Genomic DNA, 21,250 nt, shown 5'->3' with positions numbered 1-21,250 from the left:
TCCCTATTCCGGAAACGGCATCTGAGAGTCTACTCCAAATCCTATTATCCCGGACGAGTATGCTGCCAAGTTGTCAGAATTTAGAAGGCTCTCTGTGAGTTACTGTGGTTTTCAGATCAGCCCCAAAGAGTCATAAATACTTCTGCTTTTCGTTCTGCATAAGCAACAGTTTGTATTGGCAGCAAAGCGACAACGTGCACCTAAGATTTGTGGGGGTGTCAAAAACTGTGCAGTTGATAACAGCTCCACTGACAGTAGCCATGGCCAGTCAGCACTCTAACTGAGCAAAGATTTTGCACTTTTAGGGTTTTGTTTTGTTTTGTTTTTTAAAGTAATTACCATGGGCTGGTTTGTTTTTTTGCCAAAAATTCATACTGCTCTACAACAGTGGCTCCCAAAGTGTGTGGCAACTCGGATTGTGGGATAATTGGGAGGGGGGCTAAGAGGCAAGGGGGAAGCAGGAGGTTGCTAGCAGACTTTGAAACAGTGGTATCGCTGAATCAAGTCTCTCAGTTTTAACGAATGAACCAAACTAAATATTTTCAACTGGATTTTGAATGAATGCTTGTCAGGGAACTGCCATCGAAGCTAGAGGCGGAGGGAAGGCTCCAGAGGGATGCCGGAGAGGGTCCCAGTAGGGAGAGAGGCAGCCCATCTACGGGGGAAGGAAATCAGCGTAACACCAGTGGAGAAGGGGGGCAGATGGGGGAATCGGAGGGGAGGCTCCAGGACTCCTCACCGGAGACCAGCGGAGAGAGTACGGGTACTCCGCTGCCCACACCCTCCCTGCACAGGAGACTTCCGCGCAGGGAGAGTAGGAGGAGACTTGGCGTCAAACAGCTTTTATGCTGGAAAAGGTTCAAGAAACGCCCACTGACGGATTCTGCCAGCGACTGAGACAGCCACGAAACTTGAGGCTGTCCAGATAGAAAGGGTTCAACCAGGTAACCCAGCCAGGAGTGGCGGCAAATTACACATGAGCAACCCCTGGAACCATAACAATGCTCAATTAATTGTTACTGTTTTGAATTTCGTTGTGTTATTATCTAGTGTAGCGTCCCAGTCAAGGGAAGTCATAGTCCCACGCTATTCTGGAATACTGTGTCCAGTCCTGGGTGCCACGATTTAAGAATAAGAAGAGGAAGAAGAGTTTGGATTTGATATCCCGCTTTATCACTACCCTAAGGAGTCTCAAAGCGGCTCACATTCTCCTTTCCCTTCCTCCCCCACAACAAACACTCTGTGAGGTGAGTGGGGCTGAGAGACTTCAGAGAAGTGTGACTGGCCCAAGGTCACCCAGCAGCTGCATGTGGAGGAACGGAGATGCGAACCTGGTTCACCAGATTACGAGTCTACCACTCTTAACCACTACACCACACTGGCTGGAAGGATGTTAACAAGCTGGAACATATATAGAAGAGGGCAACCAAGATGATCAAGGGTCTGGAAACCAAGCCTGATGAGGAATGGTTGAGGGAGCTTGGTATGTGTAGCCTGGAAAAGAGGAGACTGAGAGGAGACATAATACCCATCTTCAAATATCTCAAGGGTTATCAGATGGAAGATGGAGCAAGCTTGTTTTCTCCCGCTCCAGAGAGTAGGACCCAACCCAATGGCTTCAAGTTACAAGAAAGGAGATTCCAACTAAACATCAAGAACTTTCTGATGGTTTCCAGTTCCTATCTGCCTTAAATGGAGGCACTCCCCACAACATCGCGGGGATGGAAGGTAGAGAAAAACAAGAATGATAGAGGATAAGTCATTCTTGTAAATTCCTTCCAGGGAAGGAAGGAAGGAAGGAAGGAAGGAAGGAAGGAAGGAAGGAAGGAAGGAAGGAAAGGGCTTCACTCGCAGTCCATCACGGTACCTGACTCTCATTCTGGCATGGAATGTGGGGAGCAGGGAGGCGCTGAGTGTAAATGTACTTTGCCTGGTGAAAAAACCCTTACGCCGCCATTAAGAAGCAGAAGTTCTCCTGTTAATTGGATTTTTAATTGGCTTTGAAGTCAGGCACGCTCTGAGAGAAGATGTTGTCATCAGAACTGTGGAATCACCCAGCTGCATTGATATGAGATTTGGAATTGAGAAAAGATTTTATTCGGTGTGGGTGGTGATGGTGGAGAAGGAAGCCTCCGGTTCCCTATTTACTTTGAGTTTCTTTATTCATGATTCCGCAACCCTTTCCAGGCGCAAAATTTCAAAGATACAGAATGAGGTTGGATTGCAGTATGGAATGAAACTTGTGATTAAAAGAACAGTTAACTGCGTGTTGTTTAAAGAGATGGGGGAGAGCTCTAATGCTGGAATGGATTATCTTGGAAAATTAGAACGGATACCATCTCTACCCACCTTAAAAACAACAGAGAAGAGATACAACTTAAGTGGACTTTGGCCAAAATGCAGTCGTAAAGATGAAAGGGATTTGGAGCCACGGACGAGGGAGGCATGGAGACTTTGATGGTGGTTAATTAAAATGAAAGTACTACAAGATCCCCTGGGCGGAAGCGAGAGCCCTCCTTCTTGGGCTGTGGAAATTTCTAGGTGTTGACTGAGTAGTGAGAAAGAGTGTACTGTTGGAGTATGTTGTTGTCCGGAAACACCAAGCAAGATGAGAGCATGATGGGAGGGAGCTATTGAGATATTCTGAGAATTCCCCAGGATTATAGCCCATCCCCAGTTATGTTGAGAGACAACAGCAATTGGAGGAATTTCAAGAACTGGACAGCAGACAAAAGCCAAGGACTTTATAATTGGACATGTTCAGACTGGCACACGCAGAGAAAAGGAAAATAATTAGAGCACCTCATTTGAAATCCTATGGAAAGGTAGATAAGGTATTGACACGAATGTTGTTGTTTAGTCGTTTAGTCATGTCTGCCTCTTTGTGACCCCCTGGACCAGAGCACGCCAGGCACCCCTGTCTTCCACTGCCTCCCGCAGTTGGGTCAAACTCATGCTGGTAGCTTCGAGAACACTATTGGACGCCTTCCGACCTGAGGGGCTCATCTTCCAGCGTCATAACTTTTATATGCCTGTTGTCTTTGTCCATGGAGTTTTCTTGGCAGGGATACTAGAGTGGCTTGCCGGTTCCTCCTCCAGGTGGATCACGTTTGGTCAAAACTGTCCACTATGACCTGTCCATCTTGGGTGTCCTGCACGGCATAGCTCAGAGCTTCTCTGAGCTATTCAAGCCCCTTCGCCATGGCAAGGCAGTGATCCATGAAGGGGTTTGACAATCGCTAAATTTTAGCAATCGCTAAAAATGCAGCTGTGATCTTAATGATTAATATACCAACCAAAATGTAATTAGATGTTTTTAAAAAATAGGAACCGCAGCAATCTAAGAATTAGACAAAAAAACATCGATCAAGGAGCATGGGAAACCACTTTGATTAAATTGTATAAATTTGGAAATAATTGGAATTATTTTGATATTGATTGAAATCTGCATAATTGGCAAAATATTGGGTAAATGTTGGAAAATTAATTTTATTTTATTTATTTTTTAAAAAAGAGCTTTCTGGTGGTAAGAGCCATTTGACAGTGGAACAAAATACCTTGGAAGGTTGTGGACTCTCCTTCCTTGGAAGTTTTTAAGCAGAGGTTGGATGGCCAAATGTCATGTATGATCTAGTTGAGATTCCGGCATTGCATGGGGTTGGACTAGATGACCGTCGGGGTCCCTTCCAACTCTACAGTTCAGTGATCTATGATTCCTTAGTGGGTCGTGCAAACCTCTATTCTGAATAATGTTTTTTATCAGGTAGGGAGAACTGGGAATGGGTTTATTGAACCCCAAAATGTTTGGGAAGCCCTGGTCTGCAGCAGCTTCAATTCCTTGCAGTGAAGAAGAAGAAGAAGAAGAAGAGGAGGAGGAGGAGGAGGAGGAGGAGGAGGAGGAGGAGGAGGAGGAGGAGGAGGAGGAGTTTGGATTTGATATCCCGCTTTATCATTAGCCGAAGGAGTCTCAAAGCGGCTCACATTCTCCTTTCCCTTCCTCCCCCACAACAAACACTCTGTGAGGCGAGTGGGGCTGAGAGACTTCAGAGAAGTGTGATTGGCCCAAGGTCACCCAGCAGCTGCATGTGGAGGAGCAGGGAAGCAAACCCGGTTCACCAGATTACGAGTCCACCGCTCTTGACCACTACACCACACTGGCTCTTCATATGCCTTCATAGCTTGAAGAGGCTCTAAATTCAATCCCCAGGATCTCTAGTTAGGTCTGAGAAAGCCCCACCTGAAACCCTAGAGAACTTGCAACAATACCAACCCAGATGGTTCATTTGCCCAATACGAAGCTACGAAGAGCCTTGCCACTGGATCAGACCAAAGCCCTATCTAGTCCAACATCCTTTCATTCTCACCATGGCTGGTCAGGTACCTATGAGAAGTCCACGAACAGGACCTGAGCACCAGAGCACTCTCCCCATTTTCAATTCCCGGCTACTGATCTTCAGAAGCATTTACTGACCCCATGTTCTCTCTGCTGAAATGCAAGAGGCTCCATCAATATCAACATTGTGCCAGCTCTAGAAGACACTCCTGTTTGGGCAAATGATCTCCAGGCTTCAACTTCCTGCTTTAATTATTGTTATGATCGTTATGCTACTTTAGAAGGCTTGTTTATTATACCTTTTAATTATGGGCGTTTTCATGTTCTGATGAAATGGTTTTTGCCACGTTTTGCTGTGTATTTTTTATTGTGGAAGCTGTTGTGGGAAACTACCTTGGTATTTATTCTCAAAATAAAATGTGTTGTATAAATTATTTCACTACTACGATTACTAGTAGTACTACTAGTACCACCATTAATACTAGTAGCAACAGCAGCAACAACTAGGAGCCACTGCTAACTACTGGTGGGAAACTTCATGACTCTCGATCTCCATTCTTATGGGTTTTTAAATGTTCAAATTGGACTTGGATTGAAGAGACATTTACACAAAGGACACCTTCAAAGAGAAGATTGGCCATAAGTTTAGCAAGCAGCTCTGAAAAGATGGCTTCCATGTTAGGAACTGCTAAGAGTTGGTGCAGACAAGAAAAACTGCCATTGTTGTCATAATCCATGTTGCAACCAGGCCTGAGATTCCCCACTCTTGGCTGAGCGCCACATGCAAATCCGGCTCGGCAGCTTAACTATATTTACTGCCAACAAGCCACCGTCTGAAGCCATGATTTGTTGCTGGCTTACCAAGCGTTTGTTTGTATTAATCGTGGCTTGGCGTTATTTGTGAACACAGCACCCATGCTTTGTTTGGCTACCCCACCCAAGACATGTGACGGTCTGCGATGGCAAGTGGAGCTGGAGAGCAAAAGAAAACCTTTGGAGAACAAGATTCAGGTAGGTAGTTGTGTTGGTCTGACACAGTCGAAATAAATAAATTGTCCAGTAGCACATTAAAGGTAAAGGGACCCCTGAGCGTTAGATCCAGTCGTGGCCAACTCTGGGGTTGCGGTGTTCATCTCGCTTTATTGGCCATGGGAGCCGGCATACAGCTTCCGGGTCATGTGGCCAGCATGACTAAACCACTTCTGGCGAACCAGAGTAGCGCACGGAAACGCTGTTTACCTTCCCGCCAGAGCGGTACCTATTTATCTACTTGCACTTTGATGTGCTTTCAAACTGCTAGGTTGGCAGGAGCTGGGACTGAACAACGGGAGTTCACCCCGTTGTGGGGATTCAAACCGCTGACCTTCTGATCAGCAAATCCTAGGCTCTGTGGTTTAGACCACAGTGCCATCTGCGTCCCTTAGAGACCAACTAAACCAGGGGTCTGCAACCTAAGGCCCATGGGCCGCAAGCAACCTACGGGGGTCGTTTAACCGGCCCACAAACTGCCCACAATCCAAGGTGCCCACTCGGCGAGCCCCCGCGCACTGTGCTATATCTGGCACAGCGCGGAGCAGGGACTCGCTTCTGCGGCGCCGGAAATCACATCTGCGCATGCGCAGACACTGGAAATCACATCTGTGCAGATGCCAGAAATTGCAGACACATGCGCTCACGTTCTGGCCCACAGAGGGGTCTCCGCTGGAGTGAACCGGCCCAGGCGAGTTAACCTTGCCAACCCCTGGTATAAGCTTTCGTGTGCATGCACACTTCTTCAGATACACTGAATCAGAACTCACCAGACCCTTATATATAGTGGGAGGGTGGGGTGGGGTTTTTCTCAGGAGGGTAGTAGAAGATGGGTGATTGAGTCAATGGGTATGGTAAACCTTTAGTATGCTAAAGCTATTTTTGGTCATCTGCATACCATCCCATGCTTTTCCCTGTAGGACTAATTGCAGTCGTTAACAGTTGTCAACAGGTTTACCATACCCACTGAGTCAATCACCCATCTCCTGCTACCCTACTGAGAAAAACCACACCCCACCCTCCCACTATATATAAGGGGCTGGTGACTTCTGTTTCAGTGTGTCTGAAGAAGTGTGCATGCACACGAAAGCTTATACCCAGAACAAACTTAGTTGGTCTCCAAGGTGCTACATGACAATTTTTTAATTTATTTTGGAGAACAAGTCATTGGTTGTTTGACCGCCTGTGAAGCAAGTTGTGGTATTATTATTAGTACTACTATTATTGTCTTTGTCCATGGAGTTTTCTTGGCAGGGATACTGGAGTGGCTTGCCAGTTCCTGCTCCAGGAAAAAAAGCAGGAAAAAAGGTCCGTATAGTGAAAGCTATGGTTTTCCCAGTAGTGATGTATGGAAGTGAGAGCTGGACCATAAAGAAGGCTGATCGCTGAAGAATTGATGCTTTTGAATTATGGTGTTGGAGGAGACTCTTGAGAGTCCCATGGACTGCAAGAAGATCAAACCTCTCCATTCTGAAGGAAATCAGCCCTGAGTGCTCACTGGAGGGACAGATCCTGAAGCTGAGGCTCCAAGACTTTGGCCACCTCAGGAGAAGAGAAGACTCCCTGGAAAAGACCCTGATGTTGGGAAAGATGGAGGGCACAAGGAGAAGGGGAAGACAGAGGACGAGATGGTTGGACGAGATGGATGGTTCTCGAAGCTATGAACATAAGTTTGACCAAACTGCTGTAGGCAGTGGAAGACAGGAGGGCCTGGCGTGCTCTGGTCCAGGGGGTCACGAAGAGTCGGACACGACTAAACAACTAAACAACAACAACAATTAGTATTATTATTCATAGCCATGTTTCTATGCAACTCACTCATTAAGGAAAATATCAGATCAGCTCACAACAACAGTACCAAAAATCATATATAAAAATGTTAAAATCGTAAGCCTGGGATTATGATCCGGCCTTTCAAATCCTTCAATGCAGGCTGTGTGACGACAGCCTTCCATTTTTAATGTATATATGAGAAGAAAAAGGAAGAGGGGAGGCAGATAGACAAAGCAAGGGATGGAAAATAAAAGTCACCTGTTGGTTCAAATCTATCTAACGCCACTTCGTTACTTACCAACAGGCTTCTGGTCTCCTCTGGAGCAACACAGCACAGAGAGTTGCTGGTTTTCTTATCCTTAGTGAGGACAAAAAACTGCCAGCCCAGGACTTCCGGTCGGCGCCATCGCTTAATGGCGGTCCTTACCTCGAGCTCCGAGGAAGGACTGCTCCGCGAGTTCGGGTCTGACCCGCTACGGCGAGCGGGGGACCCCTAAAATCACAGGCGCTGAAGCCTGTGAACAAGGAGACTCGGTGGGCACCTTTCGCGCCCCCCGGTACTGCAAAAGAGCCTTTTTAAAGGCTCCGGAGCGGCATCGGGAGTGAGCGCGGTGCTGAGAGTCGTAACCCAGCCTGCGGAGTGAAGCCGCGTCGCCATTGAACGGAGAGCGCCGATTCCTTCCTGAAACTACAATTTGACCACAAAACCCGTGAGTAAGATTGACAGACGGGAAAGGGACATTCAAATTGATTTTAAAAGATTTGGCTGAAAACGGGAAAGGCATTAAATAAGGAAGTCTGCCTCCCCGGACTGCATGTTAACTAGAGCAACGAAAAGGCAAGCTGCACTTAAATGAAGGCTACCTTTTGAACTGTCAAAACCTGTCATCTGAATTAAACTTCCCCCCAATGAGCAGGAGAGGGGGGAAGGAAATTTGGACACTGTGAACCTGCTGGAAATAAATAGAGGGGAAAGATCTTCCACTGCCAAAACCCTGAGACGGGCTGCCGAAGTAAGGCACCGGGAAAGTGAACTGTCAACTTAAACTTGATACAAAGTTGGTGCTTGAACTGAAACAAAGTATAAACTTTTAATTGAGTTATTTTGTTGAATTTGGAAGGATACTGAAACAGGAATAGCAACTTTAACTGTGGACTTTTGGTTTTAACTTTAACTGTGGACTTTTGGACTCTTTGTTTCTTGGGCTCTTTGTTCTCTGCCTCATGTGCTTTTTTTGGGGGGACTTCTCTTAACTGGATACAATTAAATGCTCCCTCTAGAGGATTTTAAGAGAATCTGTCATAGTGAGAGAAAAAGAGTGGATTTTTCCACTTGTAAACCTTTCCTGTGAGATTGACCTTGAGGATATGAGTGGCCAACCAGAAGAAATAACAACCAGAGCAAAAGCAAAACAAATCCAGCAAGCTCAAAAGAAAAGGGGCTCGATGCAAGGCACAACACCAGCTGGACAGGAAAAAGTAGCAACTGCATCTATGGAGTCAATGACACAGGCACTGCTTAAAATAAATCAGTCTTTGGAAGCATTGACAAAGCAGTCAGCGGAGAACACAAAAAAATTGAATGATTTGACAACAAGATTGGATCTGAATACGGCAAGTGTGGCCTCTAATACAGAATCTATAAATAAACTGATTCAAGAAAATTCTGAAACAAGAGGGATTGCTCAAAGTGCAAAAGATACTGCAGAGGAGACAAAGAGGGAGCTTGTACCGATTGCAAAAAAAGTGAATGAACATGATGCAACTTTAGCTCTGTGGGAACTTCAGAGAAAAGAGAAGAACCTAAAATTAAGATTGGTTCCAGAGAATGAGAAAGACAATCTTGTGGAATTCCTAACAGAAAATATTTCGGAATTTTGGCAGGACGAGCTACAGGAGGAAGAATTTGAAATAACAACGGCCTTCAGGCTGGGCAGAAGGCAAGGCAAAAAGCCTAGGGATTGTCTGATTACACTGAGATCTAAAGAAGAAAGGGACAAAATACTGGACTTACACTACCACAAGGCTTTAGAAATTCAGAACTGTCAAGTTCAGATCTTTAAAGACATCCCTAAATATATCTTGGAGGTGAGGGCCTTCTACAAAGACCTGGTTTACCTGCTGAAGAAGAATAACATACTTTTCAGGTGGGAGTTCCCACAAGGACTGTCTTTTAACTACACAGGGAAGAAGATTAAAATAAAGACAATTCAAGATAAAGAACTTTTTTTGGAAAGATACCAGGAGGGCCTGCAGAAAGGAGTAATAGAAACAACAGGAGACAAAGAATCGACAGATATTGCAAATCTTTCATTTGGATTACTACCACCATCGGAGGAGGAACAAAAACTTGGAGCAGTTGGAGGAATAGGTACATAGCAGTACAATGTCTCTGCAACTTCTTAGCTGGAATTGTAATGGTTTGAACCTTCCCCGAAAAAGACGCCAAGTCTTCCATATTTTGAAGAGAGAGCAATTGGACTTAATATGTTTACAAGAAACGCATGTGACCAGGATACACAGGAAACTACTTGTAAACAAGAGACTTGGACAAGAATTTATTTCATCAGATAAGGTCAAAAAAAGAGGCGTCGTGATTTATGCAAAGGAAAAATTGGCCCCTAAAATGATATTTAAAGACGAACAAGGAAGATATCTGGCAATAGAAATACAAGTTCAAGGAGAAAAAATTTTGGTATTGGGAATATATGCACCAAATGAAGGGAAGGCGGAATTTTTTAAGAAGTTGCATGAGACTTTAATGGACTATTTGGACTTTAAAATCATAATGATGGGAGACATGAATGGTGTTGTCTCCACTAACATGGACAAGGCACAGAGACAAATAATTTCTAAAGATGGAAGATTACCAAAGACTTTTTTTTGAAATGACTGAAACATTGGACCTGATTGATATTTGGAGAGTGAAGAACCCTCTGGAGAGAGAGGGAACTTTTTTCTCTGAAGCAAAAATGACATGGACAAGGATCGACCAAATCTGGGTAACTAGTAGCATGGCTCCAAAGATAAAAAAAGCAGAAATCTGCCCAAAGACTTGCTCCGACCATAATGCTGTGAAGATGGAGATGAAATTAACAACAACTGGAACCTTCAGATGGAGGATGAACGACGCCCTATTCAGAGATGAAGAGATTTATAAGAAGGCCCAAAAAACTTTGAAAGACTATTTTGAGATAAATTTGAGAACAGATGTGGAGAAAAGAATAATATGGGACGCAAGTAAGGCCGTGATGCGAGGTTTCCTGATACAACAAAACTCTATAAAGAGGAAAAAGCAGAATGAGAGGAAAGAAAAACTTTTGGAAAAGATAAAAGAAGGTGAGAAGAAATTGAGGTCTAAACCAAAGTCTCATGAGATTTTGAGAGAAATAAAGTATTACCAGACGCAATATATGGAACTGATGAATCAAGAGATAGAATGGAAAATAAAGCAAATGAGACAAAGAACATTTGAATCGGCAGATAAATGTGGGAAACTTCTGTCATGGCAACTGAAAAAGAGACAAAAACTGAACATTGTGATAAGTTTGGAAATGGATGGAAAAATTATTCATAAACCAAATGAGATAAGCAACTGTTTCCAAAGCTTTTTTAGGAAATTATATACACAGGGGCCAATTGATGAGCGGGAAATAGAAGAATTTATTAAGAAGTATGGATTACCAAAGATCTCAGATCAAAGCAAAATGATTCTGAATGAGAAAATATCAGAGCAAGAAATAGAGGGCGCCATTCAGAATATGCAGTTGGGAAAATCTCCAGGACCAGATGGCCTAACGGCTAGATACTATAAGGCATTGAAGGAATGGATAATACAACCACTGAAGGAGGTCTGCAATGAAATTTTGGAAGGGAAAAAGGCACCTGAATCGTGGAAAGAAGCTTTCATCTCACTTATACCGAAAACAGAGACTGAAAAGAACCAGGTTAAAAACTACCGCCCTATATCATTACTTAATGTGGATTACAAAATTTTTGCAGACATTTTAGCAAAAAGATTGAAAAGAGTACTGATTGAGGAGATTCATAAGGACCAAACAGGCTTTCTCCCAGGGAGACATATGTCAGACAATGTCAGGAACATTATAGACATTTTGGAACTGCTGGAAGTGAACATTAACAGAAAGGCGGTGCTGATCTTTGTGGACGCGGAGAAAGCCTTTGATAACATTTGTTGGACCTTTATGAAGAAGAATCTCCAAGGTATGGGGGTAGGCCAAGGTTTTGAAAACGGTATAGGTGCTATATATTCTAAGCAAAAAGCAAAGTTGATTGTGAACAATGTGGTTACGGAAGAAATACCCATAGAAAAAGGTACACGACAAGGGTGCCCAATATCTCCCTTGCTTTTTATAACAGTCCTGGAGGTCTTGTTAAACATGATTAGAGGGGACCAATTGGTTAAAGGGATTCAGGTCGGAGCCAGAAATTACAAACTAAGGGCATTCGCAGATGACCTTGTATTGACTTTACAACAGCCAGATACTAGTACTAAAAGAGTATTAGAACTAATTGAGATATTTGGTCAAGTAGCAGGATTCAAATTGAATAAGCAAAAAACTAAAGTGTTGGAGAAAAACCTAACATTGGCAGAAAAAGAGAAGTTTCAAAGTGAAACAGGTTTAGTAATAACAAAAAAGGTGAAGTACCTGGGTGTGAATCTGACTTCTAAAAATGTGAATTTGTTTAAAGACAACTATGACAAATGTTGGACAGAGGTGAAGAAAGATCTAGAAATATGGTCAAGGTTGAAACTTTCCTTGTTAGGCCGAATTGCTGTTATTAAGATGAATGTATTGCCTAGAATGTTGTTTTTATTCCAGACACTCCAGATCCTGGATAAAATGGACTGTTTTAAGAAGTGGCAAAAAGACATATCAAAATTTGTCTGGCAGGGCAAAAAGCCCAGAATAAACTTTAAGATTTTAACTGATGCAAAAGATAGAGGGGGGTTTGCCCTGCCGGACCTGAGACTTTACTATGAATCGGCAGCGTTCTGCTGGCTGAAACAATGGCTGCTTCTTGAGAACACAGACATTTTGGATCTGGAAGGGTACGACAACAGATTTGGCTGGCATGCTTATATATGGTATGACAAGGTAAAAATGCATAAAGGTTTTAAAAACCATATTGTTAGGAAAGCACTATACAATGTTTGGATAAGATATAAAGATTTATTGGAAAGTAAAACTCCCAGGTGGCTATCACCAATGGAGGCTAAAGAGACAAAAAAACTTAATATGGAGTCTAAATGGCCAAAATATTGTGAAATTTTAGAGCAAGATGGTGAAAGGGTCAAATTACAGAGTTATGATAAATTAAGGTCTAAAGTACGAGATTGGTTGCACTACCTTCAGATAAATGAGGTGTTTAAACAAGACAGGAAAATAGGTTTTCAGAAGGAGAGGTCGAAATTAGAAACAGAACTGTTAGAACCCAATACTAAGAACTTGTCAAGAATGTACAATTTGCTGCTGAAATGGAATACACAAGATGAAACAGTAAAATCGGTTATGATCAAATGGGCACAAGATATAGGTCATGACATTATGTTTGATGACTGGGAAAGGTTATGGAACACTGGTGTGAGATTTACGGCTTGTAATGCTTTAAGAGAAAACATAATGAAAATGATGTATAGATGGTATATGACCCCAGTCAAACTTGCAAAAATTTACCATTTGCCCAATAATAAATGCTGGAAATGTAATGAGACTGAGGGTACTTTCTATCACCTTTGGTGGACCTGCCCGAAGATTAAAGCCTACTGGGAAATGATCTATAATGAAATTAAAAAGGTCCTTAAATGGACATTTTCTAAAAAACCAGAGGCTTTTCTCCTGGGCATGGTGGGCCAATTGGTGCCAAGGAAGGACAGAACTTTCTTTATGTATGCTACCACAGCAGCAAGAATTCTTCTGGCAAAGTATTGGAAGACGCAGCAGCTACCTACTCTGGAAGAATGGCAAGCGAAGGTGATTGACTACATGGGAATGGCAGAGATGACCGGCAGAATCCGAGACCAGGGGAGTGAGACAGTGGAAGAAGACTGGAAGAAATTTAAAATATATCTTAAAAACTGTTGTAATATTGAGGAGTGCTGAGATGCTATGGTGTTAAGAAACAGAGAATTGCAGCTGTATATCATAAATTTAAGGGAATTACAATGAAGATGAATTAATTAATTAAATGGAGGGTTGCTGATACAAGGGAAAAATAAGGATGCAGAAAAAGGGAGGTATGGGGAAGTCCGGGAAACAAGGTGAAGGAAAATGAGTTTATGAAATTATACATGTTTATTTGTGTGTATGTTTTGTTTTGTTTTGTTGTTTGTGTATAATACATGTTTGGAAAATTAATAAAAATTATTTAAAAAAAAAAACAAACAAAAAACTGCCAGCCCACCCATGTTGGTGAGAGTGACAGCTGGAACTTTTCAGCCAACCAGAGCACATGCCAGGTAACCATTGCAACATCTTTCCAGGATTTAGGGACATGGCAAACGCCCTTGTGGGCAGGGGAAGATGGCTTCTGCTGGTGGAAATTGACACCAGGACTTTTTCAATCTTCCTGCCAGACAGAAACTATCCTTGTGGATTCAGAAACTTGGCTGAAGTACAGTGCCTGGATCGCTCAGGCTAGATGGAGAGCAAGAGACTGGTCTCTGATCTCTTGAATTAAGCCTAGAGTAGATGGTAAAATCCCAAAGAATTCTCTGTTTAACCAGGTTTCTTGCAAGTAACTAATGCAGAAATTAATCCACAAACCTGTCACTTTCTCGATCCAATCCACAATTATCCCAATACAGTCATACCTCGGGTTACAGCCGCTTCAGGTTGCGTTTTTTCAGGTTGTGTACCACCGAAACCCGGAAGTACCAGAATGGGTTGAGGAGGTTGCATATGCGCAGAAGCGCTGAATAGCCTTTGCGCATGTGCAGCAGCTCTGAATCGCAACCCGCATGTGCACAGACACGGGTTGCGAACGCTGTGGGTTGCGAACGTGCATCCCGCATGGATAACGTTCACCACCCGAGCATCCACTGTAAATGATTGTGCAAGGACTGAGGGACTCTCGAGAATAGTTAAGGGTTATTTTTGGTGGGTGTATTCTGCAACATGTCATTAACACAGTAACAGCGGTGGATTTATACTGGATCGTCCAGACGTCATTCCACTTTGTTAGTTGTTCTGGAGTGCTTTCCCAGTGTTACTGCATTGCTGGTGTCTGGAGAGACTCTCTTGCCCCATAGCTCCCAGTACGTTTCCGAGCACAAATCAAAGTGTTGGTGCTGACCTTGAAAGCCCTAAACGGCCCCAGCCCAGTATACCTGAAGGAGCGTCTCCACCCCCATCGTTCAGCCCAGACACTGAGGTCCAGCTCCGAGGGCCTTCTGGCGGTTCCCTCCCTGCGAGAAGTGAGGTTACAGGGAACCAGGCAGAAGGCCTTCTCGGTGGTGGCACCCGCCCTGTGGAACACCCTTCCTTCAGATGTGAAGGAAATAAGCAGCTATCCTATCTTTAAAAGACATCTGAAGGCAGCCCTGTTTAGGGAAGTTTTTGATGTTTAATGCTTTATTGTGTTTTTAATATTCAATTGAGAGCCGCCCAGAGTGGCTGGGGAAACCCAGCCAGATGGGCAGGGTATAAATAAATTATTATTATTATTATTATTATTGTTGTTGTTGTTGTTGTTGCTGCTGCTGCATGAAAAAGCAGGACATTAAAGCCCACCCCAGAACATCTGGGGTATAAAAATTCACAGGATTTCAGCAGGAAGCTATAAACAGGCAGAGATTCAGAATGACAGTGGTACCTCTGGTTACGTACTTAATTCGTTGCGGAGGTCCATTCTTAACTTGAAACTGTTCTTAACCTGAAGCACCACTTTAGCTAATGGGGCCTCCTGCTGCTGCTGCACTGCCACCGCGCGATTTCTGTTCTCATCCTGAAGCAAAGTTCTTAACCCGAGGTACTATTTCTGGGTTAGCGGAGTCTGTAACCTGAAGCGTAGGTAACCTGAAGTACCACTGTATAAGCAATATGAGCCAGTGTGGTGTAGTGGTTAAGAGCAGTGGACTCGTAATCTGGGGAATCGGGTTCGCTTCCCCGCTCCGCCACATGCAGCTGCTGGGTGACCTTGGACCAGTCACACTTCCTTGAAGTCTCTCAGCCCCACTCACCTCACAGAGTGTTTGTTGTGGGGGAGGAAGGGAAAGGAGAATGTGAGCCGCTTTGAGACTCCTTCGGGTAGTGATAAAGCGGATATCAAATCCAAGCTCTTTTTCTTCTCTTCAAAATCTTTGCAGGAAGCAGGGTCATGAGCACAGATCATGATGAATGCACCATAAAATGAAGTGTGAAAGGGCCCTGACACATTTGCACGGTTCTCTTTTCCGCACTGGACAAAGATCTTTTTTCATACTGTCTTCCTCTCTCCAGCTTTTAAAAGGCCGCATCACTCACTGTTAATGCTGCTTTTGAAGTTTTGTTTTCTTTTGGGCCTTGATGTTTCAAAAATCATTTCATCTGTCAAGTGCCCTGAAAACTGCGGTTGAAAGGCCATATAAACATCCCTCAAATAAATAAAAATGTCAATCAATGCTTAGCTAACAGCTCCTCAAACGGCTGTGGAACTTGGCTCACAGATCACATAGGGATAAGTGAGGCTAACGGGGACATCCAAAATCTAAGACTTAGCGAAATATATTCCTTTCCTAGATTTCAATAATGGATTCGTTGCAACGATGCCCAGTTTACAACCATTCCTGACCTTCGTGGTTTTATATTGCAAAATGATTAAACCCCTTAGGCAAATTCTCCCGAATAAAACGTCATTTCACCATGCCTCTGTCATTTTTTTTAAAAAAAGTCATTTGAACATTTTCATCTGCCTTTTATAGGTAATATAACCCAATATTGTGTTGTTTTTGTTTGGGCCTTTTTTCCGCCTTTGCAATATACAGGGGATGTAATAAACATTATGCTTATATTTATTTCATTTAAAATATCTGCAGTTTAAAAATACAGCTCTGAAGATAAGACACATAAAAATATTTTTCAACAAGCAGCAGGACAGTAATTAAAAGCAGACTCCCACCGTAACTTAGAGGGGGGTTACAAAACTGGGGAGCCACCACCGAGAAGGCCCTCCCCTGGGGTGCTGAATATTATTTGCCAGATAGTGGAAGCCCCACTAGGAAAGTCAACTCCACAGATCTCAACACAGAGGCAGGTCTGCTTGGAAGAAGAGGTTCCTTCATAGAATCACAGAATAGTAGAGAAGGAAGGAACCCTAAGAGTCATCTAGTCCAGTGTTTCCCAACCTTGTGCCTCCAGCTGTTTTTGGACTACAATTCCCATCATCCCTTGCCACTGGTCTTGCTAGTCAGGGATGATGGGAGTTGTAGTTCAAAAACAGCTGGAGGCACAAGGTTGGGAAACACTGATCTAGTCCACCCCCTGCAATGTAGAAATCTCAGCTAAAGCATCTGGGGGCAGGGAAATTTGCACCGACATCTAATTCTTATTATTGCATTGCCCTGCAGACTTAGGATTTGTGGAGTCCATGCTCACCCCACACCGAAGATTGATAGGCGAGTTGCTTTTAGGTTTATTTTATTGTTGAGTTGGAAAAAGCTCAGAAAAGAACTGCCAAAATGATCGAGGTGGAGGCAGTACGATACGATAACCTTTATTGTCATTGTCCCATACAAAACGACGAAATTGAAAAAATCTACATCAAACATTCGAAACCAGCAAGCTTGCTATCCCAGCTATCCCAGCCTGTTTAGCTCCCTAAAAACTCTGATACCCCATAATTAAATACAATATGCTCCCACAGAGACTACCTTACACTGCGTTTAAAACCAAAATCGCATTTGGATCAAAACTGTTTCTCAGGCGGCTAGTCCTAGTCTTTCTAACCCTGGACCTTCTTCCAGAAGGCAGAAGCTGAAAGAGATCATTTCCGGAGTGCGCACTATCCTGCACTATCTATTTCCCCCCCCCCCCCCCGAACATTTTTTTATTGGTTTTCACAACATTATAAACAAACAAACACATAAAACAAACAAACATAAATAATAGCCTTATTGAAAATTATACTTGCTAACATTGTTTAGTGACTTGCTCGCTTCCCCTTGGTTGAATTTCCTTGCATCTCCTTTTAACGGTTTTCCAAATCACAGTTCTTATAAAATTTAACTTAAACATTAACATCCTTAGATCTTCACATTATGAAATTAAACATATTAATTCGACACTTAACATAAATAAACTCCTAAGCCAATTAAGTATCTGCAAGATGTTTTCAGTTAATTTAACTTAACATATTTAACTAAGTAATCATTAAATTTAATCCACTCTTCCTGATACTCCTCCTCCTTCTGGTCGCGGACTCTTCCAGTTAGGTCGGCTAGCTCCGAAAAATCCATCATCTTCATCTGCCATTCTTCTATCATTGGTAATTCTTGGGTTTTCCACTTTTTAGCTAACAGAATACGAGCAGCACTTGTGGCATACACAAATAATTTAACATCTTTCTTGGGCAATTCCAAACCTGTTATTCCAAGAAGAAAGGCCTCTGGTTTCTTTATAAATGTATATTTCAACATTTTTTTCAATTCGTTGTAAATCTTTTCCCAGAAGTCTTTCACCTTGAGACAGGTCCACCACATATGATAAAAGGTTCCTTCCTTTTCTTTACATTTCCAACATAGATTGTCACAGTTATGATATATCTTTGCTAATTTTACAGGAGTCAAATACCATCTGTACATCATTTATCCTGCGCTATCTCTGCAGCTTTCTTATGACACCTGGAAACGTAGATTTGATCCAAGGTGGGAAGAGTGCATCCAATTATTCTCTCCACAGCCTTTACAATGCTGGACAGCATTGTTTTTCCCCTGACCGTGCAGCTCCCAAACCACACACAGTACTGCAGGGTCACAGCCGGAATATCCCTGTCACCAAAAAATGTCACACGGGGGACCGATTTTCGATGCTTCCGCAAGCAAGGCTCAGATTTTCTTATAGTCACGAAGTGTCTACAAAGCCTGTCCCTGTTGAAGTCAGTAATCTTTGTTTTCCATCTGAGCTCCCAGCACTGCGGAAAAAACAAACATGATGGATGGACAGGAGCAAATATTATGGCTCTCTGGTCACGAAGGGTTGATGGCGCTAGCTCCTTCCAGCTCACAAGTAACCAGCCACGATCCCTTTCTTTCAGTGTGTGACAGGGGAGAGAGCTAGCTCAGGGGTTAAAGCCTTCCAAGCAAAAGGTCTCAGGTTCAGTCCCCAGCATCTCCAGCAAGGGTTGGGAGAGGCTAGTCTCTGTCTGGAAGCTGCTGGCAGCCAGTGCAGACAATACTGAGATGGGTGGACCGATGCTCTGATTCAGTAAAAGGAATCTTAGGCTCAAAGTCTCTGAAAGTCTTTAAATGAAGAGAGATACCAAACTTTGTACGATGAAAGATAAGCTGTGAAGCTTTGTATTGGTTTTAACACTTGATTGGAAGCCGCCAAGAGTGGCTGGGGAAACTCAGCCAGATGGGTGGGGTATAAACAATAAATTATTATTATTATTATTATTATTATTATTATTATTATTATTTCAGCAAATATAATGTCCAACACTCACTGGAAGGACAGATCCTGAAGCTGAGGCTCCAAGACTTTGGCCACCTCATGAGAAGAGAAGACTCCTTGGAAAAGACCCTGATGCTGGGAAAGATGGAGGGCACAAGGAGAAGGGGACGAGAGAGGACGAGATGGTGGGACAGTGATCTCAAAGCTACCAGCATGTGTTTGACCAAACTGTGGGAGGCAGTGGAAGACAGGAGTGCCTGGCGTGCTCTGGTCCAGGGGGTCACGAAGAGTCGGACACAACTAAACGACTAAACAACAACAACAATGTCCAACACTGAACAGAGATTCCGGATACTGACTGCTGTTTCATAGATCTTCGTTGGCATGGTGGGAGAATATAGAATTGTTTCATGAGCCCATCTTATTTTGAATGAATATATGTGAATGGAAATATCAAATGCTGTGGAGCTCATGAGATAATGTGATAAAAGGCAGCTCCCTCTATTCTTAAATCAACATCCCTTCAGTGGACAGGACAGATATGGCAGTGAGCTTCCTGAAATTCTGGATGACCACTGCTCCAAACTTCAGAGATTTCAAAGAATTGAAGAGTTGGAAGGGACCCTGAGGGTCATCTAGTCCAACCCCCTGCAATGCAGGAATCACAGCTGAAGAAGCCCTGGCAGGTGGCTACTCAACCCACCTCCAAAGAAGGAGAGTGCACCAGCTTCCAAGGGGTCCGTTCCACGGTTGAACAGCTCTTACTGTCAGAAGGTTCATCCTGATGTTTAGTTTTGGAATCTCCTTTCTTGTAACTTGAAGGTCTTACATTCTGGAGCAGAAGAAACCAAGATTGCTCCATCTTCCATCTGACAGCCTCTGAGGTATTAGTAGGGATGCGGGTGGCGCTGTGGGTAAAACCTCAGCGCCTAGGGCTTGCCGATCGCATGGTCGGCGGTTCGAATCCCCGCGGCGGGGTGAGCTCCCGTCTTCGGTCCCAGCTCCTGCCCACCTAGCAGTTCGAAAGCACCCCTAAAGTGCAAGTAGATAAATAGGTACCGCTTTCTAGCGGGAAGGTAAACGGCGTTTCCGTGTGCTGCGCTGGTGCTGGCTCGCCAGAGCAGTTTCGTCACGCTGGCCACGTGACCCGGAAGTGTCTCTGGACAGCGCTGGCCCCCAGCCTCTTAAGTGAGATGGGCGCACAACCCTAGAGTCGGACACGACTGGCCCGTACGGGCAGGGGTACCTTTACCTTTACCTATCCTCTCTCAGTCTCCTCTTTTCCAGGCTAAGCATACCCAGCTCCTTCAACCGTTCCTCATCAGGCTTGGTTTCCAGACCCTTGATCATCTTGGTTGCCCTCCTCTGCACATGTTCCATCTTGTCAACATCCTTCTTAAATTGTGATGCCCAGAACTGGACACAGTATTCCAGGTGTGGTCTGACCAAGGCAGAACAGAGTGGAACTATTACTTCCCTTGACCTGCAGCCTAGAATAGCATTAGCTTTGTTTTTGCTGCTTCATCGTACTGTGGACTCACGTTCAGCTTGTGGTCCACCAAGACCCCTAGACCCTTTTCGCATGTACTGCTGTCCCCCATCCTATATGTGTGCATCTGGTTCTTCCTAAGTGCAGAACCTTATGTTTGCCCTATTGAAGTTTTTAATGTTTGATGTCCTATTGTTTTAATTTGTTGGAAGCCGCCCAGAGTGGCTGGGGGAACCCAGTCAGATGGGTGGCATATTATTATTATAAGTGCTTTTTTTTTCCTTAAAAAATGTTTAGGGGTACTCTCATTTTCCTACTCATATTGAAATACTGCCCCTCAAGCACTGATGATGCTGATCATTATTATTTCATCATCATAATCATGAGTGATATTATAGCAACTAGAGGAAGAGGGTTGAGCAAGGCCGGATTTAGGTTTGATGAGGCCCTAAGCTACTGAAGGTAATGGGGCCCTTTATATGTCCAGCTGCCCTTTATCAACAACAAATTGTTAATGTTTTTTGTGTTGAATATAGGCTATATGGTAATTGATGGACCTAATAGGTCCATAGGTAAAGGGACCCCTGACTGTTAGGTCCAGTCATGGACGACTCATCTCGCTTTACTGGCCGAGGGAGCCGGCGTACAGCTTCCGGGTCATGTGGCCAGCATGACTAAGCCGCTTCTGGCAAACCAGAGCAGTGCACGGAAACACCGTTTACCTTCCCGCCAGAGCAGTACCTATTTATCTACTTTCACTTTGATGTGCTTTCGAACTGCTAGGTTGGCAGGAGCAGGGACCGAGCAATGGGAGCTCACCCCGTCGCGGGGATTCGAACCGCCGACCTTCTGATTGGCAAGTTCTAAGCTCTGTGGTTTAACCCACAGCGCCACCCGCGTCCCTCAGCGCCACGCACGTCATACACAACACAAAACACTGATGCTGTATGTAGGTTTTATTTTATTGGTTTTTTTTATCTTATAGTTTGGAAATGTACAACCAGTTTTTTTTCC

Source organism: Podarcis muralis, chromosome 1, assembly GCF_964188315.1.
Source record: "Podarcis muralis chromosome 1, rPodMur119.hap1.1, whole genome shotgun sequence".
Taxonomy (NCBI): domain Eukaryota; kingdom Metazoa; phylum Chordata; class Lepidosauria; order Squamata; family Lacertidae; genus Podarcis; species Podarcis muralis.
The sequence above is the reverse complement of the archived record's forward strand: the minus strand, read 5'-3'. Positions refer to the sequence as shown.